Here is a 26,088-nt window from a genome sequence, read left to right as displayed (position 1 = left end):
TGGTCCAAGCAGCGGCTCCCCATCAGCCAGCTTCTGTGGTATGGCTTCGGGAGGCTTCTCTGGCAGCTGAGTCTACAGTTAGTTCCCATAGTCCTCCAAATGATTTTGTAAACCATTTAATAATCTGCTATAAATCCTGCCTTAAACTCACTGGAGTCAAAAGATATTTCTGTTTTTCTTAAGTACAAGTGCCAAGGAGAGACATGACCTCAGAGAGAGGTGAAAACAGGTCTTTAGACTGATGTTTAGGAGATGTTAAAAAATTCTGTGTGGATTAGACACAGACTGTCTCAGGACAGTCTGGCAGGAGAAGTAGACTGAGGAGGTGATCTGTGGACAAATTCTGAAGGTCCTTGTATGTCATGCTAAGAACATTATGCCCTTATTTTGTAGTGAATGGAGAGCAACATACTCATGTGTGTGTTTCTGAATGATCAGCCAGGATAAAGTAGGGTTACAAACAATCCCAGAATCTTAATGATTTACAACAGGGAAGGCTTATTTCTCGCTCATTCTTTCTACGTGTCTGATACAATTAGACCCCAGCTCAGTTCCACTTGACTTCACTCTAGAACCCGCTAATAGAACACTCTCCACCTGGAACATTGCAGGTCTCATGGCACAGGCAAGGAGAGGTTAGAAAACCACTTGTGACTTGAGACAACATGGATGAACCTGGAGGACATGATGCCAGGCATAGAAAGACAAGTACTGTATGATCTCACTTATATGTAGAGTCTAAAAAAGTCGAACCCATAGAACCAGAGAGTAGATTGGTGGGTGCCAGGGACTGGGGGGTGGAGAAAAGGGGGAGATGTTGGCCAAAGGGTACAAACTTTTGGTTATAAGGTGGATAAGTTTTGAAGATGTAATGTACATTACAGTGACTAAAGTTAATAATACCAGATTGTGTACTTGAAATTTGCTAAGAATGTAGATCTTAAGTGTTCCCACCACACACACGCACACAAAATGGTAACTAAAAAAAAAGAATGAAAGAAAACTGCATGCCAGCCCTTACAGCCTCTGCTTGGATATGTCACAGGACATTCCCATCCCCTTTTCACTTACAAAGGCAACTTGCACATCCAAGCCTGACACCAGAGCAGGGAAGAACAACACTCCCCAGAAGGATGGGCAGAAACATCTTTGAACAACAATACAATTGACCACATTCTGGAAGGCTCTCAGAGAGCAGATTGGAGAGGTATCATAATAACAATGAAATCTTTCTCATTTATTGCACCGTACACTCTGATACACTTTTGATACACCCTACGCTCTGCTGTGCTGGTGCCAGGATGGAGTGGTAGATAAGGCAGGCAAGGTCTTTGGCTTCATGGAGTTTTTAGGCAAATAATTATTATGTGCCGTGCATGGTTATGAACACTTTTCCATGTATTGTCTCATTTAATCCTCATAGGAATATTATGCCTAGTTTATAGATTAGTAAACTGAGGCTTAGAGATGGAAAAGAATTTGACCAAGTCCAGACAGACTGTGGCAGACCAGATCTGAACCCAGGCAGCGTGTTTACCCAACTCCGTGGTAAATCATCACTTGGCTGAAATAGTCCGAGGAGGCATGATGGAGACCTGTGGGATGGGGAAGAGGGAAGAGCTTCAGGAGGTGGACAGCAAGGAGAAATTCCTGGACTTGATTATGGAGTAGACATGAGTAGTGAGAGAGAGGAGTCTCAGATGAGTTAGAACACTTAGTAAATGAGTGAATGGCTTAACTCACCTTTAACTAACATAAGTGAGTCAGAGGAAGTCGATTTGTGAGGGGAGATAGTGAACATGGTTTTGGACATTTAGGTTTGAGATACCTATAAGACATCCAGAAAATTTTGGAAAAACTAGTTTGGAATCCAGGAAGGAAGTGAGGAATAGAAATACAGGGAAACATCGTGGTTTGGGTTTTTCCCTGATGTCATGAAGTAGAAGAGATTGCACCCCGGGATAGATTAGTTTAAAATGGTTAAATAGCCAATTTAAAGTGCTGCCGCCAGAGGAAATTGTCCACTTGTACAAATCAGAGAGTAACTTGATGGATTGTTTCTGTACAGTGGGGCAGATTTTTCAGGTGATGCTCAATTTGGAAGTTACCCTCTTCCTGTCAAAAGTCATTCAGTAACACGCAGCTGGATCAGACAGTTTGAAGAGTCTGTATTACAGAAAAGTTAACCTCTTTATGTTTCATAAATGCGTGGATCTTTACTGTAGCTAAGAGGAACAGAAATAACTAGGGGGGTATACAGAACTGATGTATACTCTGTACTTATTGTCAGGATTAGACAGAAAGTTCCATACATCTGGAATATCAGCCCTGCTATAAGCAAGGAAATATTTGGGTGCATGAAAGTGTGAAATATGGACTAATGTGGACTCCAAAAATAATCATCAAACATAGAGCTAGACTGAGGGTCTGAGAGGATGGAAAGGGAGCGATTCCTTTGAGCCACCCTTGATGAAGGCTTCCCCCAGTGCTCTCATTAGGACAAATATGAGTTATACCAGAAAGGACTGAGGGGTCAGTTTTTTAAAGTTGGAAACCTGTCATGATGTGGTTATTTGCAGTTTTGGGTGTTCTGGTCCAGAAACCATAATTTGTCTTTGTGACATATCTTCGCTTTGTTCTGGAAAGAACCCTTTCGGTCCTGCAAATGTAGGGTAAGTATCCAAATACTGCCCTTAGGGAAGCCTTGTATGTAGCAAATATAAATACTTAAGACTGAAATGTTAAGTAACTGCATAGCAATGTGAATTGAATGTTTTAGTAAAGTGTGTCCCTGAATTATTAAATAAATTCTTCACCCTAAAACAGGAATAGATTGTCCTGTACTTGAAAATTGTGGCTTGTTCTTGAGAGACGCATGTGAATTTTCAACTAAACAATTATTCCTGAGAGATGAGCACCGAGACCAGGCTGTTTGATGAGATGAGTACAGACTTGCTCTCTTGATGCTGGGGGAAACTGGGGTGATGACGGGGTCTGCACTCAGCACCTTGCTACTGGGATGGGATTGTTGGGCTCCACATGTGTGCTGCATGGCTGAATGAGCTTGACTGGGAAAGGAATTGTTGGCCAGATTCCATCCTGAGAGTAGGGTGTGATCCCCCTTCCCCAAGAGGCATATGTCATCGGACTGTCAAGCATCCTCTGCAGATGCTAATCCCAGGGCATGAACAAGGTGAGGGAAGTCCTCTATCTCTCCCTTGGATTGTGAATTCTTTGAAAGCAGGAAAGAAGATGGTAAGGCCTAAATTCCAAGGAAAGTGGATTTTTTGAAGCATTCTGAGGAAGGGAGCATTTTGAGTGGTCTCTGCAGGTGAGGACCTGGGTGAGAAGGACCCACTCAAAGGACACTTCAGTTAGACCGAACCTATGGAAGCTAAGATTAGTCCTTCTGGTCACACTTGTAAGTTTCAGTCTATGTTGTACTTCTCTCACCCAGTTGACAGCTGAGTCTCTTTAGAAGTCACATCAGGGGCTGGACCCGTGATGTAGCAGTTAAGTGCGCTCTCTCCGCTGCTGGTGGCCCAGGTTTGGATCCCGGGCGCGCACTGATGCACCACTTGTCAGGCCATGCTGTGGCCGCGTCCCACATAAAGTAGAGGAAGATGGGCACGGCTGTTAGCTCAGGGCCAGTCTTCCTCGGCAAAAAGAGGAGGATTGGCATGGATGTTAGCTCAGGGCTGATCGTCCTAGCAAAAAAAGAAAAAAAGTAGTCACATCAGGTAGGATGTATACCTGTTGTGCTGGGAGGGTTACCAATAGCATTGTCGGCTCCCCTAAGGCCAGTGGGGATTTCAGCAGCGGTCTCCATCAGAGGAGAGCTGTGGCCAGCAGAATAGCCATCGCATAAGGGTGGTAGCAACACAGGCCCCTGGGAGGATTGTTCCTTTTTCTAATTCATGCGAAGGTACGCATTAGTGTGGGCTAGCAGCAGCCCTGACTTCCTTGTTGGGGAGGACGTCTATCCCCCATCTTGCCCAAAGATGACCCCTGAGGCCCTTCTACTTCACACCAGGAAAGCAGTCAACAAACCTCCTCTCTGTCCAACTTGTTCTTTCCAAGGATGGAAAAGGACTCAGCTCAGATACGGAGCCCCCTGGGGCAGCCTCTAGCCCAGCACATCTACTGTAATCCCGGTGATCCCTAAATCTCTCCCTTCCTTCAGAGTGAATGCCAACCAAACAGCCCCACAAGGAATAGACCTGAAAATGCCATCTTTGGAACAGCACTTTAAATGGCAAAATAAAATTACAGACTCCTGGTGTTGGAATAACTTAAGATTCTTTACTAGTTCCTCTTTCTCTTTTTACTCTAAATCAGTATCTTTTTTTCTTGGTTCCCAGACTTGGCATTCAATAATTTGGCACAAGTTACCTGGACTCTTTTGTTATAACCATAAGTTTCAAGCCAAATTATTAATGTTGTGTCATAGGACAAAGCATCCAGAACAGAAAGAGCTCAAGTGAACACTTAAGTTATCTTCTAGGCAGCAGGATCGTATTTGAATATCGACGTTTATTTAAGTTAAAAATTATTTGAGGTTTTCTACGCATTTCAGCCAATGTGCTTGCCTTTTGCCTCCAAGTGTGCATCTCTCTGTGTGGTTTTTAACAACTTAGGGAGGTAAAAGGGGAGAAGCCTTGGTGGAAGATGAGAAAACTTCGACTATTTATATCCTGTTCAGGTGCCTTCTTATTGTTTGGCTTTGAATATGTCAATTAAACTTCCTATTTTCCATTTCCCCTTATGTAAAAGTAGTATTATTACAAAAGTATAAAGAGATAATAATCTGAAAGAACTTTGAAATTCTAGAGAGCTTGCTAATGAAAGGTATTCTTTCTTCAAAGGGTCTACTTACTGTAATCCATGGGCACCCTTCTGCTGGCAAGAATTTGGACTATATTTTAACTGAACTTCCAAAGGATCCTGAAAGCAGTTGGCTTTTCTTTATATTATGTGGTATAAACATGAAAATAATGTGCACACAATAAATATTTAACTTTCAAGTCATATTTTTCTTTTGATGTTTATCGTAATTTCTGGGAGAAAATGTTTAGACAGTGTTTTATCCTGGGTTCCCAAGAGATGGAGCCTGAGGCAAAACGTGTGCTAATATTTATCAGAGAATACAATTCCCAGGTAGCAGGGAAAGGGAGAACGAGTTGGGTCTGGAAGGGTCCTTGGTGGTCGCCAAGCTGGCAGCCGCGTGCTGGATCTCCAGGGACGCTCTTCCAAGAGGTCCTATACGTGAGTGAGACTCACGATGGTCTGCTCTCTGGGGGAGAAAGGAAGAGTCTTCTCCACTTCCATTTCTCATCGACCAAAGGTTTGCCTCTCAGGTTTGTGTCTGCCTGAGTGCCAAGCATCTCCCGGTCTGCAACAAGGAAGCCCGGCTGGGGCTGAGTGCTGTCAGGTTGCACCTGTGTGAAGTTGGATGCGCTCTGGCAGCCCTGGGCCAACCAAGTGCCCAGAAGCCCCAGCGGAAGGCCGGGCTGCCAGGGTCTTAAATGGTGCTTAAGAGGTGGCAGCTCAGAACATACTTAATATTTACTTCAGGGATGATTTTATTTTGCAAAAATGTAGTCCATTTGTCTTCATTTTCTCTACCACTTTTCATAAGAATATAGTCAACAGGCAACCCACAAAAAGGGCTCACTTATGAATTCTTATAGGTCCTACAGAAGTAGAACACTCAAAGAACCATATAGCTTCTGAAATATTGCACAGCCTCATGGAAATCCTTTTTTTTTTTTTTGCCACATTTGAAAACTGAATTTTCCCTCCTTTATACTCTACATACACAGGTTGTGTGTGCCCTGATCAGGAGAGGTGACCTGGTAGAGAGTGCTAAGTAGGTGATTCCAGGGATTTTCTAACCACTTAACCAGAGTCAAACTTCTAGCACTGGCTCTAAGGCAAAACCGTGAGGGTGGCTGTTCCTCTTCCACTGTCAATTTTTTTTTTTTTTTTGAGAATAATTCTCCCACCTTCCCAATCAGCCAGGCCTCCAGACACCCATAGTTCTCATGCTGCTCCATGAGGAAGCTCAATTCCCATCCGGCCTTGACTTCCCAGATGCTGTGTCCATGTTTGTGGACAGTAGCACTTCTGTCTGTTTATTCCTTCATTCATTTCATTCAACAAATACACTGTCGAGCATCTATTCTGTGGCAGGCACTCCTTTAAGGCTCTGGAGATACAGTGATGAACTCAGACAACTCCCTAGCTCTTGTGGTGCTACATTCTAATGGAGGAAGTAGTTAATAAGCAGGTAAGCTAATAAGAAAATAAGTTCAGATGGTGATAAGAGACACAAGAGAAATAACACAAGGCAATGAAATAGTCAGTCTTGTAGGCTGTGAGACTCTAACTCTGGCTTAATTTATTCATGGCTGGCCACTGGTTTTAAGGTCTCGCTACACCCACAAGAGTATAGCCCGGTGAACTCCTGTAGGCAGGGGCCTGGAGGTGTCTTTTATTTTTGCATCCTCAGTGTCTTCCCAAGTGCCCATTAAGCATTGACTGTTAATAAGAGACAAGGTCTTAGTCCAACAAGTATGTCTTCTTGAGGAATAGTAGGATGATCATTTGAGGTACAAGAAGTCTTTTTCTGGGGCTGGCCCAGTGGTGTAGTGGTTAAATGTGCATGCTCCGCTGTGGTGGCCTGGGGTTCGAATCCCGGGCACGCACTGACGCACCGCTTGTCAAGCCATGCTGTGGCGGTGTCCCATATAAAGGAGAGGAAGATGGACATGGATGTTAGCCCAGGGCCAGTCTTCCTCAGCAAAAAGGGGAGGATTGGTGACAGATGTTAGCTCAGGGCTAATCTTCCTCTCCAAAAAAAAAAAAAAAGTCTTTTTCTAACACCTCCTTCCCAATCACATGATGCCTGGAGGGTCTGCCCAGGAATGTTCCCTAGGGGGCGCTCTGTAGTGAAAGTTCAATGGCTTTGAAAGAAGAATTTGGCCTGTCCACTTTAACCAGGAGTTCCTTCTTTTGTTGTTAGACCTAGATCAATATATCTGGAATTATCACGACCAAATTCCAAGTTAGCTCAATTTTTAGACTTTGTTGTTTTTCACCCCAATGAACTCCTCACACTCTCAAGGGAAAGAGAAAAGGGAGAGGAGAAGGCAAAGCCATACAAACAAAGTAGGGTTTTAGAAGCCTTCCTGCTTCTATTACATCCACACATCATTGGTCAGAATAGGCTAGCCTATGCTGCAGTAGCAAATAATCTCAAAAACCTCAGTAGTGTAACATAGCAGAGGTTTCTTTCTTGCTCACAAGAGTCTGCTGTGGCTCCATATAACTCTTTTTTTTTTTTTTTTGAGGAAGAGTGGCCATGAGCTAACATCTGTTGCCAATCTTCCTCTTTTTCTTTTTTCTCCCCAAAGCCCCATCACGTAGTTGTATATCCTAGCTGTTGGTCCTTCTAGTTCTTCCACGTGGAATGGCTTCATGAGTGATGAGTAGGTCCACTCATCAGCATGGCTTGACGAGTGATGAGTAGGTCTGCGCCCAGGATCCGAACCACCAAACCCCGGGCCGCTGCACCAGAATGAGTGAACTTAACCGCTACACCACCAGAATGGCCCCGCTATATAACTCTTTAAAGCAGCTTTCCTCCATGTGTGACTCAGCAACCCAAGCTGGGCATCTCAACAGAAGTCCAAATCAGGCACTATGGCAGCTCGTCTATGCCTTGGCCTGGAAATGACACACATCATTCCCAACCACAGCGCATTAGCCAGGCCCAATCATGTAACCTTGCCAACTTGTGAGCATGCTGGAAAATGTGGGAAAGCAACTGGAATGTTTGTGGAACACCACTGTCTCTTCCACACTGGTCACTAAGGGTATCAAGGAAGGAGCACAGAAAGAAAGGGGTGTTCATGGGCCCAGGGAGCCTGGTCTTCACCTGCCTTACTCTCCCACCAATGCCAACACAGGGGGTCCTGGAAGCTTATACAATTTTACACAATAGGTAGAATTAGTTGGAAAGGACACCTGCAGCCGTATCTCACTTTCCTCCGGATTCTGCCATCACCACCCCCATCCGTGGTGATGGTTACAATAATCTCTCCTTGAAGTTGTAATTTCCAAAAGAGCTTACCCAAAATATCAGTGTTCCTCCCAAACAGTTTAAAATACTTTCATGACAAGTTCTGGAAATAGGGCCAAAAACACGTTTGCACATAACTTGTTTCAATCATTTTGTGAGATGGTTATAAATATAAGCACTTTGATTTTTATTTTATTTTACGAATTGCTCAAATTCAGAGGGACTGGAAGCCATTATTTAATATTTACCTTGGAAAACAGGAGCCTGGCATCTGCCCAGTTTTCAAGAGATTCTGCTGTGAAAGGAACAGACTCTGCAAACTACAGAAGATCCTTCTCAGGGCTCTGCTCCTGTGGCTGAGGAAAGAGAAAGAAACTCTGTGAGTGTGTGTGTGTGTGTCTGTGTGTGCACGTGTGCCCGCATGTGTTTGAGAATGTGGACAATTAGCATCACAGTCTTCTTTTCTTTTGTCAATTCTTCCAGAAACATAACTCCAAATTAGGATGGTAAGTCCCAATTGGAAACTTCTGGAGAAGGAAGTGGATTGGGGTAAGGGATGAGGTGGAGGAGAGAAAGTATGCCTATTCTTGAGCTAGTGCCTGCCAAAATGTGGCAGAGCATTTTTCCTGCATTCTTAGGCACTCTTGGATGTCTTTTACTCATTCATTCATTGGACAAAGATTAAGGACGAGTGTTAGTCCGTATGAAAAGCACTGAGGAACAATGGTCAGTAAAATGAACACAGCCCTTGCTCAAGGAGCTCAGTCTAGTATAGGAGACAAGCAGTACACAAATAACCACATAAACAAGTACATAACTTGCCAGCCGTGGGCCTTTGCTTGTTTGCTCTCAGAGCTATTTCCTGCTCTTCCCCCAATCTGCTGCGTTTCCTTTGCCTTCTGGCTTCCTGGGTGGTTCAGCCAACAGAAAGCACCGGCAGGATTGGAGGGTGGGAGGAGACGGAAAGCCACGAGATATTTCTCCTCCCTCACGGTGTCTCCTTTGGACAGCCCCGGGTGTGACTCTAACTCCCACTCTGTAGCCTCTCCCCCACATTCCAGCGCCCACCAGGCATCCCCAGCTCTTGGGGTCTGATAGATCACTCTCCATTCCTCCAGCCCCAGGGATGGCAGTGGCTTTCAACAGTTGCTTCCAACATGTCCATCATCTGTAACCATTCCCTTCATTAAGCTTCCTCTAGCAAAGGTTTTCTTCCTGGGAAATCACATAATAGTAAAAACTGTGATGAAAGCCAAAAAATAAAAGTCTATTGTGCCAAGAGAGTATATAATGAGGATTCTGTGTTAGTCTTCATGGTCAGAGGTAGCTTTCCTGAGCAAGTAATATTTGAGCTGAGATATGAGGGCTGAATCCAAGTTCCATGGGCAAAGCATGCGGTTAGGAGGGTTCCTAGGAGAGAGCACAGCATGGCAGAGGCCCTGAGTCAGAGGACTTGAGAGCTGTCAAGGGACTGAAATAAGCGTGGCGTACCTGAGTATAGGGGGTAAGGAGGGAGAGTGTCAGAGAACGGGACAGCAGGGGGTAAGGAGGGAGAGTGTCAGAGAACGGGACAGCAGAGTTAGGACCACACTGGATCACGCAGACTCTATAGGCCATGTTAAGGACTTTAGTAGCTATCATGAGGGAGAGTGAGAAGCAACTGAAAGGCTTTTAAGCAAAAGAATAAGATGACACGCATTTTTAAATGATCACTTTGCCTACAAAGCAAAGGATATAATAGAAGTAGGTGAGAACGGATTTGAAGAGATGTGTTAGAATGTCCTGCAATAGCTCCGGCAAAAGATGATGGCAGCTCAGGCAAAGGATAGTATTAGAAATGGAGACAGGTGGATGGACTCAAGAGATATTTAGGAGATAAATCAATAGGACTCGGTGATTAATTAGTTAGGGAGGGGTGATGGAGAGAGGATGCCAAGGATGACTTCTAGGGTTTGCTTACATAGGTGGGCGGATGGATGGTGGTACCATTCACCAAGACAGGAAACACTGGAGAAGAAATGCGTTTTGCATGCATGTATGAGGTAAGGAGGAGATGGAGCATATGTTCAATTTTGCTCACATTGAATTTAAAGTATCTTAGAGGTATCGGAATGCATTTGTCTCTAGTAGGCAGCTGGATAGATGGAGCTAGAGGTCTGTGGCAGGTTGGATAATAGTTTCCGATTTTTCACTCTCCTGTAATAGGATTTTACACCCACACTCTTTGCCATGTAACTTTGCGGTGACTCTCATTGGTGGGAGGAGCATATTTCCCCCATTGGTCTTGGCCTTGGCCGTGTAACTTTCTTTGCTCAGTATACTAGTGGATGAGATGTAAGCAGAGGCTTTAAATACGCTTTCCTGTTTGTCTTGTCCTCTTGTGCTCTTCTGATCTTCCATGGGAAGACTATGTTTTAGGTAGCCACTGACCCTCCAGCCTAAGCCCCAGAATGAAGAGAAGTGGAGCTGACCTGAACACAGCCTGAAGACTGGGTCCAACCTGCCCCAGCTGAGCACTGCCTTGCTGAGCCTATCTGAAGACCTGCGAGCATCGTAAACCACTGAGCTTTTGAAGTTGTTATGTACGCATCAGAAACCAAGGAATATTGCTCAAAGGAAAGGACCAGACAAGAGACTTGAATTTGTGAGTTATTCACATGTAGTTGGAATTACTACCATGGCATAGATGACACCTCCCGGAGATCACATCCATTACGGAATTTTTGGACACATCCACTTAGGATAAGGTTGGATAAAGTTTTCTTTGAACATCCCTTTGTCTTCTGACCCAGGTAGTTCATCTCATCTGAATATCTTTAGTCCCTCCTTCTATTGCACTCCAACCTGGCCTGATAATCAGATAGTTGGGCTCCAAACCTGTGTGACTGCATTCACATTCACACTCTTTATTCTCTATCCATCTTTTGACCCATACATCTGTGGTACATTCTGACTTGGTATGTCTTTGAGTGGCAATGGCTTATGCCTCTCAAATATTTGCTTTTTGGTTTTGCTGAGTGATATTAGCCCTGAGCTAACATGTGTGCCAATCTTCCTCTATTTTGTATGGGGGTCCCCACCACATCATGGCTTGACAAGTGGTGTAGGTCCATGCCCGGGATCCGAACCCATGAACCTGGGCCGCCTAAGCAGAGCGTGCCAAACTTAACCACTACACCAGGGAGCCGGCCCCAACATTTGCTTTTTAAGTAGGACCTTCAATGCCTTGGGCCAGAGTCAACAAGAATATCAGGCTTGGTGGAGTTGACATCTTTGCCAAGGGAAGCCTTCATCTACATCACAAGGGTGACTGCCTACAACCATCAATGAACATGATTCAACTTTTTTCAGATGCCAGTGGGAGGACTTTTGAAGGCTCAATTTAGATTTATTGAAAGGTGGAAGAGGAGGTGAATATCTATGTTATGCATATTGCTTCATGGTTCATCCAATTAAGGAATTTACTTGGTTGCTCCAGCTTACAGATATCCCATATTCCCATCCTCTTTCCTTCTCTTTCTCTCTTTCTCATTCCTTTTCTCTCTCTCCACCCATGCTCTATTCATTAATCAAAGCTCTTTTTACTTAGATTTGAATAAAGGAAACACATTAAAATATTTAGGTAAGTCTCTTGTCCCATTCTGCGCTAATTTCTTAGCTTACTCACTACCATAATAGAAGTTTATATTCATTTTCCTCCATTACTCTGCTTCTCTCTCTGTTTGAAGAATTCTCTCTGATATTCATAACATTTGGTAATCTAACTCTCTCTATTCCGTAAACGAGTCCCTTCATCGTTCAGAGTACTGTTTCTAATGAATTTTTTCCCTTCTCCATTTTAAATCCACCTGCAATGATGTTTAAGCCTAACAATGGTTCTAACGCAAAGATCAGGAAAGACCTCATGGCATTCACATCCTCTTCACCGAGTGTTTTAAAGAGCACCCAGGCAGGAGCTGGAGGGCCTGGGTTCCAGCTCCAGCTCTTGCAGTGGGTAGCTTGTCACCTTGTTCTCCTAATCTTTAAAATGGAGATAACATCATGCTGTTTACTGTAGGTGATTGTTGACCTGATTAAACTGAATAAGAATTTCAAATATGGTCCCATATTTGGAGCTGTAGCTGTTACAAGTGTATTCGGGCAAAAGAAACAAACAACTCAACTCACAGTAACTTTAGAAATTGAGTTTATTTTTCTCATAGAACAAGTCTAGAGTAAGTGATCACTGGGGTTGGCTCAGGGTTCAATAGTCACTTCTTCCCCCTTTGTCAGGAGAGCACAACTTTCCCAGAATATCCTCCCAACAGATTGGCACTTATTTCTCATGGGCTAGAAGTGGGTCATATGGCCTCACCTTGCTTAAGGGAGACTGGAAAAATCAAGTGTGTGGAGGTCAGCAAGTGGCAAGAAGAAGAAAGTTGAGAATATTTAGGCGGGATCATTTAAAATTATCTGTCACAGAAAGCTTTGAATTAAAGTCACATTAATCACTATACCTACGATTCTGGTACCAATTCCAATGTATGGGTTTTTTCCCCATACCAAGTAATTCTCCAACACCAGCTGGGTTTCCTACAATTCAAGTCAATTCTGACACTATCTACCAAGAGATAGCGTCAGATCCCACGGGTTAAGGGCTCACAAGTCCCTTAACTATCCACAACACTACCCCCCTCCCAGTTCAGATGCCAATCACAAGTCCAGGTTGTCACCTGTGCTTCTGACCAACTGGAAGTTCCAACAACCCTCTCCTTGGGTTTGATTAACTTGCTAGAGCAGCTCACAGAACTCAGAGAAGCATTTTGCTTACTAGATTACAGGTTTATTATATAAAAGGATATAACTCAGGAACAGCCAGATGGAACAGATGTATAGGGTAGGGTACACGGGAAAGGGCATGAAGCTTCCATGTCCTCTCCAAGAGTGCCACTCTCTCCAAATCTCCACGTGTTCACCAACCCAGAACCTCTTCGAGCCACATCCTTTTGGGTTTTTATAGAGGCTTCATTACATAGGCATGATTGATAAATTCATTAACTATTGAAGATTGATTCAACCTCTAGCCCCTCACCCCTCCCTGGAGGTCAGGGGGGTGGGACTGAAAGTTCCAAGCCTCTAATCACGTAGTTGCCTCCTCTGGCAACCAGCCCCCATTGTTAGATGCTTTCCAAAAGTCACCTCATTCCCATAAACTCAGGTGTGGTTGAAAGGGGTTTGTTATGAATATTAAAACACCTTTATCGTTCTTATCACTTAGGAAATTGCAAGAGTTTTAGGAGCTCTGTGCCAAGAATGTGAATGAAGACAACTATATATTCCTTATCATAAATAACAATATCACACACCTAAAATCTCCCTTTCGAGAAGGTGCAGTTCTTCCACAGGTACAAAACTTCTGTTTGTTCAGAGAGAGCAAAAACCAGAAAGAAGTTACGTCAGTCCTGAGAGCCAAGTGTACATTTTGCCTCTTCCTCGGGCCTGTGTCTTCCCCTAGATCTAGATTACGGGTCCAAGGGAATCAGGTGATTCAGTTAGCTTCGTAAATAGAAGTTCTCAACACAGAATGCTCTTCTCTGGCTCTGAGATATTAAACCCAGTGACTAAAAATGCAAGCTCTAGAGTCAGATGGGCATAGGTTGAATTCTGACTCTGCTTGATTTTAGCTGTTCATCTTGGAAAAGTTATTGCTTAAAACCCTCATGTTACTCATTTGAAAAAGGAAATAATAGTATTACTTATCTTCTTTTATCACTATGAGGATTAAATGGAAAGCACTAAATACAATGGCTGCCATATATAGTAACCACTCAAGAAATGGTAACTGTTATTAGCATTAGTAGTAGTAGTAAAACTTTTTAAATTTACAGATTCCCTAACTTTATCCCAAAGATCCAAGTTAACAATAAAAGATATGCTGAATAATGATCTCCTTCCATCTGCATCTAAAATTGAACCGGGGCCTGCCCAGTGGCATAGTAGTTAAGTTCACACGCTCCACTTCAGAGGCCCAGGGTTTGCAGATTCAGATCCCAGGTGTGGACCTACACACCGCTTATCAAGCCATGCTGTGGCAGGCGTCCCACATATAAAGTAGAGGAAGATAGGCACGGATGTGAGCCCAGGGCCAATCTTCCTCAGCAAAAAGAGGAGGATTGGCAATGGATGTTAGCTCAGGGCTAATCATCCTCACAAAAAAATAATAATAATAAAAAACAAATAAAATTGAACCATATGATCTCTTGCTGGAATCCACCATAGATTCTCTGTAATTGTTAGTGTTTGAATGACAAACTCCCTCATATATTTACTAAAGCCTATAAAGAAAACTATGCCATTCCCTAGTTCGGTGATCAGTCCTGATAATATATCTAGTAAGCACATTAGTTGCCTGTGGTAGTATCTTGCCAAATTCAATTTGCAAAGACAACAGCTTTACAGCCATTTCTTTTAATCTTGTTTGTAATATTGCCCATTAAATAGAATATGTACAATGCCAGATCTTGTTCATTTCAAAGCAAATTATAGGAGGTGACTAAATTGTGCGCCAAGAGATAGAGTCCAATGTTTCACCAGCAGGACCACAAAATCAGACATCTGCTTTTTGACAAGCTGACAGATCCAAAGAATTGAAACTTGATGAATCTTAATGCTGTCTGTCTTAGACCACAATGTTCTTGAATTATTTCTTTATGAAAGAATGACTAATGATAATTCCTACTAGAGGATCATTTGCATATTCAAGCTCAAGCGTTTTATAGAGAAGAGAATGTCGATTTGTTGAGAAGGCAAACTCCTTCCCTCCAGATTAAAATGCTTCTTTTCTACACACTGCTACATTAGGCTTGCTATTGAAACCCAGGCAGAGAGAAAATACAATTCAGAAGCAAAGCCCAAATCTATTTTCTCATTTCCAAGAGAAAGAAAAACAGTATCTTTTTTCTCATATTTAGACTAGATATTTTGAAAACGTGCTCTGCAGCTGCCATTGTTCACGGAGGAAAATGATCTGGATACAGTTGGCCTAATCAACTCTTAATCTGAGAGCATAAGTGGGTGATTACACCTAGTGTTACCCAAACGAGCAGCTGCTGACACCAGGGTCCTTTTGAAAATGCTACTCCTGACATAAATGCCAGGTAGGTGGCACTGGAGACTTCAGACTCTGGGGCTCAGAGAGAAGCTGAGCCATTGCATCTGGTGGAACCAACCATGGAGCCAAAGGCTGTTCTATTCTCCAGATGAATGAACATTAAGATCGCTGTCCTTCCTAGAGCATGAGCCACCGCCGCCGCTGCAGGCCAAGGTTGCCGCCTTCCAAAAGGGTGGAGTTGGAAGGAATTTACCACCGTTATGCCAGTCTGATTCGTCAGACAGTTTGATAACGGAGAACATGTCAGGCGGACTTGCTGCTGCTGTGAGACTGCACATAATTACAGGGGGAAACAGCAATATGATGCAAAAGTAGAAGAAGCAGCATCATCCTCTACTTGGCCACATTCTACCTTTAGCTCCCTCTGACAGCATATAGCCGAACCTGCCCTGGGCTGTCAACAAAGGCCACCTCGAAGCAGTGAGCGGTACGTGAAGGACAAATAGGTAGTGTCCAAGTGAATATAGAGGAGAGGGTATTTCTGGCAGAAAGAATCTCAAGAGTCAGGTTCACAGGCTTGAAACACCATGATGCCTGTATCAGCTTCTTAGGGCTGCCAGGACAAAGTACTGCAAACTAGGTGGCTTAAAAAAACAGATATTTACTGTCTTACAGTTCTGGCGGCTTCAAGTCTTAAATTAAGGTGTTGTCAGGGCCATGCTCCTTCTGAAGCCTGTTGGGAAGAATCCTTTCTTGTCTCTTCCAGCTTCTAGTGGTTCCTAGTATTCCCTGGCTTCTGACAGCATAACTCCAATCTCTGCTTCCACTATCACATGGCCTTCTGCACTGTGTCTCTCACAGCCTTCTTATAAGGACACCAGTCGTTGGATTTAAGGCCTACCCTGATTCAGTATGACCTCATCTTACCTTGATTATATATTCAAAGACCTTATTTCCAAAGAAGGTCACATTCACACATACCGGGGTTTAAGATTTCAACATATCTTCTTGGGAAACACAATTCAGCCCACAACATTGGCACACGAAGAACTAATAGGAAGCATCTAAGTGAATGTAGAGGAGAGGGTATTTCTGGTAGAAAGACTATCATGAGTCAGGCCCAGGGGCTTGGAACACCATGATGCTTGTGCAGAAAAACAAGCAACACAGTAGTCTGCCTTCCTCTCCCTCACTCTTCACTTCCATCAGACCTCTTCCTTCCCCTGTGCTGAAACCTATAACACATATGGTTACTTGTTCATTGTATACAGAGAGAGCTCACTAACGAAATCACAATACACCAGCCCAACCCTAACATTTGCAGGGCTCAGGATAAGAATACACATGGAGACCCACATAGCATATGTCTAATTATTTCGAAGTTATATTTCGTGCTAGAAATTGTTAAATAAAATATGTTCTGTTCTCTTATTTTGACAAATATATCTTCATTACTACAAAATTTAAGAAGAAATTGGAAAGCTATGGTATCCATTTAAACTGAAAGTCGGCAAAATATCCAAGATGATCCGCCTGAGTGTTCTGTTGAAGGATTGGTGATGTTAGGATGAGTAATAAAATAAAGACATACATAATTCATAAATTATCATATATTTCTTCCATAGAATTTATTTTTCCTGCCTTAATTTCAGAAAATGTACTAATTATGTTGTTGGCAAGCTTTTCATATAATTTGTGTTTTATTGACGGTATTGTAAAATTAGACCAAATTCCTTGAGTGATTATTGTTCTTACTTAGTTTTTATGAATTTTAATCTCGAGAAACTTTGCTGAAGGAAGAGCAACAGGTATTTTCAACAAAATGCTTAAAGATTCAGATATGAACCATAAATTTTATAGATCGTGTTCAAACATAATTCATTTACATATGAAAATTTATCATTATCACAGAAAGGGTTACAATATATATAATTTCATCATAAAAATTGCTGTCACCTATATCACAGTTTTGGCCATTATTTAAAGCAACATATAGAGCCATTCCACATTTCTTGGGTTCTTATTTCAAATATTTCAATATTGGGATGTTTACAAAGAAAACTGAAAATAGCAGTGTGTTGTGAGATTTGTTCAAATCTCTCTTCAAATAGGACTATATCTTAATCTATAATAGCCAGAAAAAAGTCTTCTTAAAAATTAGTTTCAAAATTATTTGCACGTATTCTTTGCCTCTGCTGAAGTCATTTTGTTTCTATTTCTAATTAATTTTCTTATATTTTATTGCCATGTCACTTTTGTTATGTAACTCACATGTAGTTTCTTTTCTTTTGATTATAAAAATACATTCTATAATTTAAATACGTATATATGCACATTGTGTATATGCATGTGTATATATGTGTGTGCATATATATATGTGTGTATATGTGTGTATATATATATATGTATAGTACTTGGATTATTTTATATTACAAAATGTTCCTCTGTCACCATGTGAACTGTGGTGGATACAGTGCTAATTCATGGATCCCTCCTGAACCACCAATTGGATCACAAAGAGAAACAAGAAAATGGGTGCTGGACACTACCAGGAAAAAGACACTTGGTTAGGCAAAAATCTAGTTCATTCATTCTATCAGACAGGGAAAACCGGATAAATTGATTTCATTGCCTTTTCTCTTATCTATGTGCTCCCGTTACCCACATCCTCCTCCAACTCTAAATTGTCTTTCTCCAAAGTTGGCAGTGACTCAACCCAACAATCGTCACAATCAACTATTCTTTCAAGGAGAATGGGGTAAGAAATTTGGTGTCTCAGGGACCTGATATGTGGGCCTCTGACATAGAAGGTTCAGAGCAGAGACCCTTCTTGCCCAGGGGTGAGGGCAATACTGCAATAGTCACCAGTTCCCTGGGACTCTGTTCAGTATGTAACTTACTGGCTCAGTACCAATTTGACAGACAAAAGTGGCCATTAGAACCACAGTCATAAAATAGGACCTCTAAACAGCGTGTGTGCACATACATACATACACTGTACGGTGACTTTAAAAAGTCCATGTGTGTACCTTAATTAAAACCATTTGGTGATGATGATGATATTAATAATAATAAAGAAGAAGGAGAAAGGGAAGAAAGGCAGCAATTATTTATCAAAAAATTTCTATGGATCAAATTTCTACTATATGCCTTATGCCAATTACCTCATTTAGATATTATTATCCTCATGTTACAGATGAAAACACAAAGACCCAGAGTAGTTACATAACCTATAGAAAGTCAGAGCTGGTGAGTGCTAGAATCAGATTGGGATCACAGATTAGTCTGACTATAAAGTTCGTGTCCTTACCCACTGTAGCGCATGGCATTTGATTTAACGGAGCAAGACCACATCGTCAATCATTGCTCCATTTTTTCTCCATATTTTAATTCTTAAAATGAAAGTAGTTACACAAGTAATAAAAAACAACATGCCCGTTTTAAAAGATTCAAGAGACACAAAACTATATGCAGTGAAAAGCTAAGGTCGTCTTTTACCTTCCACCAGAATCCTTTTCTCCTTCCCAGGTAACCACAGGATGTAGACACTATATGTAATATATAGATGACCACGTATATGATATATGTAGACACTACTATATAGCTTAACTAGACACATATTTATTTTCCTTCCACATCAATTAGGTCAAGAATTACATATCATTCTGTGACTGGCCTTTTTTATTTTTTTTTTTTATTTTTTTTTTATTTATTTATTTTTTTCCACACACATGTACCGAATTATCCCTTTCACCCTCCACCCCCCCCCCTTCCCCTCTGGTAACCACCAATCCAATCTCTGTCCCTATGTGTTTGTTTATTGTTGTTATTATCTACTACTTAATGAAGGAAATCATACGGTATTTGGCCTTCTCCCTCTGACTTATTTCACTTTGCATTATACCCTCAATGTCCATCCATGTTGTCACAAATGGCTGGATTTCGTCGTTTCTTATGGCTGAGTAGTATTCCATTGTGTATATATACCACAGCTTCTTTATCCATTCGTCCCTTGATGGGCACTTAGGTTGCTTCCAAGTCTTGGCTATTGTGAATAAGGCTGCAATGAACACAGGGGTGCATGTACCTTTGCAAATTGGTGTTTTCAAGTTCTTTGGATAAATACCCAACAGTGGAATAGCTGGATCATATGGTAGTTCTATCCTTGATTTTTTGAGGAATCTCCATACTGTTTTCCATAGTGGCTGCACCAGTTTGCACTCCCACCAGCAGTGTATGAGAGTTCCCTTCTCTCCACATCCTCTCCAACACATGTTGTTTCCTGTCTTGTTAATTATAGCCATTCTGACGGGCGTCAGGTGATATCTCATTGTAGTTTTGATTTGCATTTCCCTGATAGTTAGTGATTTTGAACATCTTTTCATGTGTCTGTTGGCCATCTGTATATCTTCTTTGGCGAAATGTCTGTTCAGGTCTTTTGCCCATTTTTAATTGGGTTGGTAGTTTTTGTTGTTGAGATGCATGAGTTCTTTATATATTTTGGAGATTAAGCCCTTATCAGATGTATGGTTTGCAAATATCTTCTCCCAATTGTTAGGTTGTCTTTTCGTTTTGTTGATGGTTTCCTTTGCTGTGCAGAAGCTTTTTAGTTTGATGTAGTCCCATTTGTTTATTTTTTCTATTGTTTCTCTTGCCCGGTCAGATGTGGTGTTTGAAAAGATGTTGCTAAGACCGATGTCGAAGAGCGTACTGCCTATGTTTTCTTCTAGAACTTTCACAGTTTCAGGTCTTACATTCAAGTCTTTAATCCATTTGGAGTTAATTTTTGTGTATGGTGTAAGGTAAGGATCTACTTTCATTTTTTTGCATATGGCTATCCAGTTTTCCCAACACCATTTGTTGAAGAGACTTTCTTTTCCCCATTGTATGTTCTTGGCTCCTTTGTCAAAGATTAGCTGTCCATAGATGTGTGGGTTTATTTCTGGGCTTTCGATTCTATTCCATTGATCTGTGTGTCTGTTTTTGTGCCAGTACCATGCTGTTTTGGTTACTATAGCTTTGTAGTATATTTTGATATCAGGGAGTGTGATACCTCCAGCTTTGTTCTTTTTCCTCAGGATTCCTTTAGCTATTCGGGGTCTTTTGTTGTTCCATATGAATTTTAGGATTCTTTGTTCTATTTCTGTGAAAAATGTTGTTGGAACTTTGATAGGGATTGCATTGAATCTATAGATGGCTTTAGGAAGTATGGACATCTTAACTATGTTAATTCTTCCAATCCAAGAGCACGGAATATCTTTCCATTTCTTTGTGTCTTCTTCAATTTCTTTCAGCAATGTTTTATAGTTTTCAGTGTACAGATCTTTCACCTCTTTGGTTAAATTTATTCCTAGGTATTTTATTCTTTTTGTTGCAATTGTAAATGGGATGGTATTCTTAATTTCTCTTTCTGCTACTTCGTTGTTAGTGTACAGAAATGCAACTGATTTTTGTATGTTGATTTTGTATCCTGCAACTTTACCATATTCGTTTATTACTTCTAAAAGTTTTCTGGTGGATTCTTTAGGGTTTTCTATATATAAAATCATGTCATCTGCAAATAGTGACAGTTTCACTTCTTCCTTTCCAATTTGGATCCCTTTTATTTCTTTCTCTTGCCTGATTGCTCTGGCTAGGACTTCCAATACTATGTTAAATAGGAGTGGTGACAGTGGGCATCCTTGTCTGGTTCCTGTTCTTAGAGGGATAGCTTTCAGTTTTTCACCATTGAGGATGATATTAGCTGTGGGTTTCTCATATATGGTCTTTATTATGTTGAGGTACTTTCCTTCTATACCCATTTTATTCAGAGTTTTTATCATAAATGGATGCTGTATCTTGTCAAATGCTTTCTCTGCATCTATTGAGATGATCATGTGATTTTTGTTCTTCATTTTATTAATGTGGTGTATTACGTTGATTGATTTGCGAATGTTAAACCATCCCTGCATCCCTGGAATAAATCCCACTTGATCATGGTGTATAATCTTTTAACGTATTGTTGTATGCGATTTGCTAGTATTTTGTTGAGGATTTTCGCATCGATGTTCATCAGTGATATTGGCCTGTAATTTTCTTTTTGTGTTGTCCTTGTCTGGTTTTGGTATCAGGGTAATGTCAGCTTCGTAGAATGAGTTAGGAGCTTCCCCCTCCTCAATTTTTGGAAGAGTTTGAGAAGGATAGGTATTAAGTCTTCTTTGAATGTTTGGTAGAATTCACCAGGGAAGCCGTCTGGTCCTGGACTTTTATTTTTGGGGAGGTTTTTGATTACTGTTTCGATCTCCTTACTGGTGATCGGTCTATTCAAATTCTCCACTTCTTCTTGATCCAGTTTTGGAAGGTTGTATGATTCTAAGAATTTATCCATTTCTTCCAGATTGTCGAATTGGTTGGCATATAGCTTTTCATAGTATTCTCTTATAATCTTTTGTATTTCTGAGGTGTCTGTTGTAACCTCTCCTCTTTCATTTCTGATTTTACTTATTTGTGCCTTCTCTCTTTTTTTCTTGGTGAGTCTAGCTAAAGGTTTGTCTATTTTGTTGATCTTTTCAAAGAACCAGCTCTTGGTTTTATTAATTTTTTCTATTGTTTTTTTGGTCTCTATTTCATTTATTTCTGCTCTGATTTTTATTATTTCCCTTCTTCTACTGATTTTGGGCTTTGTTTGTTCTTCTTTTTCCAGTTCCTTTAGGTGCATTTTTAGGTTGTTTATTTGAGATTTTTCTTGTTTGTTGAGATAGGCCTGTATCGCTATAAACTTCCCTCTTAGAACCGCTTTTGCTGTATCCCATAAATTCTGGCATGTCGTATTTTCATTTTCATTTGTCTCCAGGTATTTTTTGATTTCTTCTTTGATTTCTTCGTTAACCCAGTCGTTGTTCAGTAGCATTTTGTTTAATCTCCATGTATTTGTGGCTTTTCTGATTTTCTTCCTATAGTTGATTTCTAGTTTCATACCGTTGTGGTCAGAAAAGATGCTTGGTATTATTTCAATCTTCTTAAATTTATGGAGACTTGTTTTATGGCCTAATATGTGATCAATCTTGGAGAATGTTCCATGTGCATTTGAAAAGAACGTGTATTCTTCGGTTTTTGGATGGAATGCTCTGTATATATCTACTAGGTCCATCTGTTCTAAGGTGTCGTTTAAGGCCAATGTTTCCTTATTGATCTTCTGTTTGGATGATCTATCTGTTGGTGTAAGTGGAGTGTTAAAGTCCCCTACTATTATTGTGTTACTGTCTATTTCTGTTTTTATGTCTGTTAATAATTGCTTTATATATTTAGGTGCACCTACATTGGGTGCGTAGATATTTACAAGTGTTATATCCTCTTGTTGGATTGTTCCCTTGATCATTATGTAATGCCCTTCTTTGTCTCTTTTTACAGTTTTTGTTTTAAAGTCTATTTTGTCTGATATGAGTACTGCTACCCCAGCTTTCTTTTCATTGCCATTTGCGTGGAGTATCTTTTTCCATCCCTTCACTTTCAGTTTGTGAGTGTCTTTAGGTCTGAAGTGTGTCTCTTGTATGCAGCATATATATGGGTCTTGTTTTTTATCCAGTCAGCCACCCTATGCCTTTTAATTGGGGCATTTAGTCCATTGACGTTTAAAGTAGCTATTGATAAGTAATTACTTACTGCCATTTTTTAACTTTTTATTTTTTTCCTCAGTGTTTAAGTAGTCCTTCTCTGTTCCTTACTTCTTCTATACAGAATTGATGGTCACTTTAGTTTGACCTCTGTCTGAAAGCTGTACTTTTTAACTACCCTCCTCCCTCCTTTTATGTTTTTGATATCATATCTAACCTCTTTTTGTGCATTTGTATCCATTACGTTCTAATCGTGGAAATAGATAATTTTTCCTATTTGTGGTCTTCTCTTTTCCCCTTAAATCAGTCCCTTTAACATTTCTTGTAACACTGGTTTCTTGGTGACAAACTCCTTTAATTTTTGCTTATCTGGGAAAATTTTGATCTCTCCTTCCATTTTGAACGATAACCTTGCCGGGTAGAGTATTCTGGGCTGTAAGTTTTTTCCTTTTAGCACTTTAAATATATCGTGCCATTCTCTTCTAGCCTGTAAGGTTTCTGCTGAGAAGTCAGCTGATAGCCTTATGGGGTTTCCTTTGTATGTAACTTGACATTCTCTTGCGGCTTTTAGGATTCTCGCTTTATCTTTAATTCTGGACATTTTGATTATGATGTGTCTTGGTGTGGGCCTCTTTGGGTTTATCTTGTTTGGGGCTCTCTGTGCCTCCTGTACCTGGATGTCTGTTTCCTTCCTTAGGTTAGGGAAGTTTTCATCTATTATTTCTTGAAATAGATTCTCTGCCCCCTTGTCTCGCTCTTCTCCTTCCGGGACACCTATAATACGGATGTTAGTGCGCTTGATGTTGTCCCAGAGGTCCCTTAGACTGTCCTCACTCTTTTTAATTCTTTTCTCTTTTACCTGTTCACCTTGGGTAATTTCTTCTAGTCTTTCTTCCAGCTCACTGATCCGTTCTTCTGTATCCTCTACTCTGCTTTTGAGTCCCTCTAATGAGTTCTTCATTTCCAGTATTGTATTCTTCATTTCTGATTGGTTCTTTTTATATCTTCCATTTCTTTGTTGACATTCTCACTGAGTTCATCTATTCTTCTCCCCAGATCAGTGAGCATCCTTAACACTCTTAGTTTGAACTCTCTGTCAGGTAGGTTGCTCATTTCTGTTTCACTTAGTTCCTTTTCTGGGGTTTTGTCCTGTTCCCTTACTTGGAATGTATTCTTTTGCCTCCTCATTTTGCCTCTTTCCCTGTGCTTGTGTCTCACGTATTAGGTAGGTCAGCTACGTCTCCTGCTCTTGGATAGGTGACCTTATGTAAGTGATGGCTTAGGAGGCTTCCAGTGTGCTTCCCTCAGTTCTCAATGTTCCAGGGGTGGCCCCTATGTGGGCTACGTGTGTCCTTCTATTGTGGCCTGTTAGCTCTCCCTATAGGCGCCCAGGGAGGCTGAGTTATGCTCCTGGCCAGCTGTTGTAATGCTCAGCTGCTTGTAGTTGTTGTGGGCCCTTCAGTCTCTTTATCAGGTGTGGGGAGCCCCAGCACAGTTGGCTGTAAGTTCTAATACCACATTTGTGTTGCAGTATTTCTTTTAAGTGAGTAGGCCCCCAGTGTGGCAGGTTGTTAGGCTCAGGGCCTTAGAATTGCTGTAAACCTCTAGCCTATTAGGTCTCTTGTCAGCTCTCTGAGGATTGCAGCTGGGTGGGGCTGGCCTCAGGCACAGGAGCACCCAATTGTTTCAGGCTTTGGAAGGTGGAGCAAACCTCCTATGTGGGTCTTTGAGAAGCACAAGTCTTCTGCAGCTGACAAGCCCTGCTGCCCAGAGGTCCACACACACAGTCAACACAGTCCTGCCCCGTGTGAGCGCCCCGACCTCCCCAAGCGGACCCAGTCTCTCCACGGCGGGAGCCCCACACACTCCGCCACCTCCCCACACTCTCCACCCGCTCCTTGTGCACACCCTGCCCCGCTCAAGTCAGCTCAGTTGCCAGGCTGCAGAAAATCCAGTCACCAATCTATGCAGGCCCACACGTTGCCTGAGGGCTTGTTGTTAGGTGGGGCCAGTCTCTAGGGTGGGCTGCCTGCCTTGGCTGAGCTGGATTAAATCGGTGCTCTAGCGGGTGGAGCAGACCCTGGGCTAGCAGGTCTCAGGGAAAACTCCAATGGCGTCTGTGTCAGCACGCTCACACCAGGCCACAACAATGGCCGCCGCCAATGTCCCAGTCCCTGGAGAGGTCTCACCCCTCACCGAGATGCACTCAGGGCCTATTAGGTGAGTCTCTTGTCACCAAAACAGTGTGCACCTTTCTTTCTGGTGATTTTAGGATGCTTTCTGGAACGGGTGAGTTTGTGCGCGGGCCCTTTAAGAGCCAGTTTTAGTTTCTTTGTGAACCGGGTTTTCTGGGGGTGCTCCCCAATGCTTTAGTAGCAGGCAAAGTCAGATATTATGCCACTGGTGTCGATTGTGCTGGGTCCACAAAATGCCCCCAGCGGGGGCGCTCCCCGGCTCAGGGCCCCGCGCCTCCAGGGAGGCTGCGTACCTGTGAGCTGCTCCCGGCGGCCGTGAAGCTGGCGGCTTGTGAAGGCGGCGTTTTCCTCTCCGGAAGGGAGTCTCTGCCTCTTCCACCCCAGTTAGGATTGTCCGTTCTTGCAGGAGTTCCTCTCATCCAGTTTTCAGTTCTGTCTCAGGGGTAATTTTTCCACGAGTAGTTGTAAATTGGCTGTGTCCACGGGAGGAGGTGAGTTCAGAGTCTGCCTACGCCGCCATCTTGACTCCGCCTCCTGTGACTGGCCTTTTTTAAACACAGCGATATGTCTTGAAATATTTTTACATCTACATCTGTAGATCTACCATATTATTTTCAATCCAGCATTTTAACTATGCCTCTATCACCTGGAATTTAGACCATTTATATTTTTTGATATTACAAAAATGCTGCATGGAACAGCCCTGTACATACCTCTCAGTGTGTACATTGATTTTGAAGAATCGATGAATAGGATTGGAATTGCTAGATTGCAAAGTATACTCATTTTTAGCATTCTGATAGAAATTGCCAAATTACCTTCCTACATTACTAATTCATACTCACACCAAGATCATACATGACTTTTTCTGCAGTGAGAGATGGTTTTATTCAAAGGAGTGTATTTGGAACTCTGTGGCTAAACCACTTCTACCTATGTTCAAATGGTGCCCAAATTTTATGAAAATAGGTTTAGGACATCCAACTATCAGTGATAAATTAGTAATAAATCATTTTTTCATAAACACTTCTCTCTGTGAAAATCTTTACTACAGCATACTATCTGTAACTTCTTCTTCCACAAGAGGAAAACTCTGAATTAATTGTGAATTCAATATGAATTTGAGTT

General features: G+C 41.7%; 2 long non-coding RNA genes across 2 annotated transcripts in view; one reads left to right on the top strand and one right to left on the bottom strand.

Annotated features, from left to right (window-relative positions):
• LOC147916250 (uncharacterized) overlaps positions 1 to 13,553 on the top strand; it is a 29,185-nt gene extending 15,632 nt beyond the window's left edge. The window contains exon 3 of the long non-coding RNA XR_015553178.1: positions 10,490 to 13,553. This is a non-coding gene — a long non-coding RNA (uncharacterized LOC147916250). The remainder of the gene's footprint in view (positions 1 to 10,489) is intronic.
• The window catches only part of LOC147916249 (uncharacterized), a 53,236-nt gene extending 27,722 nt beyond the window's left edge, over positions 1 to 25,514 (bottom strand). The window contains exons 1-2 of the long non-coding RNA XR_015553177.1: positions 25,254 to 25,514; positions 8,332 to 8,439 (exon numbers count right to left, since the gene is read on the bottom strand). This is a non-coding gene — a long non-coding RNA (uncharacterized LOC147916249). The remainder of the gene's footprint in view (positions 1 to 8,331; positions 8,440 to 25,253) is intronic.
• Between the last annotated feature and the right edge of the window lie 574 nt (positions 25,515 to 26,088).

This window comes from Ceratotherium simum, chromosome 9 (assembly GCF_057802395.1).
Source record: "Ceratotherium simum simum isolate JZ-2026a chromosome 9, ASM5780239v1, whole genome shotgun sequence".
NCBI classification, from domain to species: Eukaryota; Metazoa; Chordata; class Mammalia; order Perissodactyla; family Rhinocerotidae; genus Ceratotherium; species Ceratotherium simum.
The sequence above is the reverse complement of the archived record's forward strand: the minus strand, read 5'-3'. Positions and strand labels throughout refer to the sequence as shown.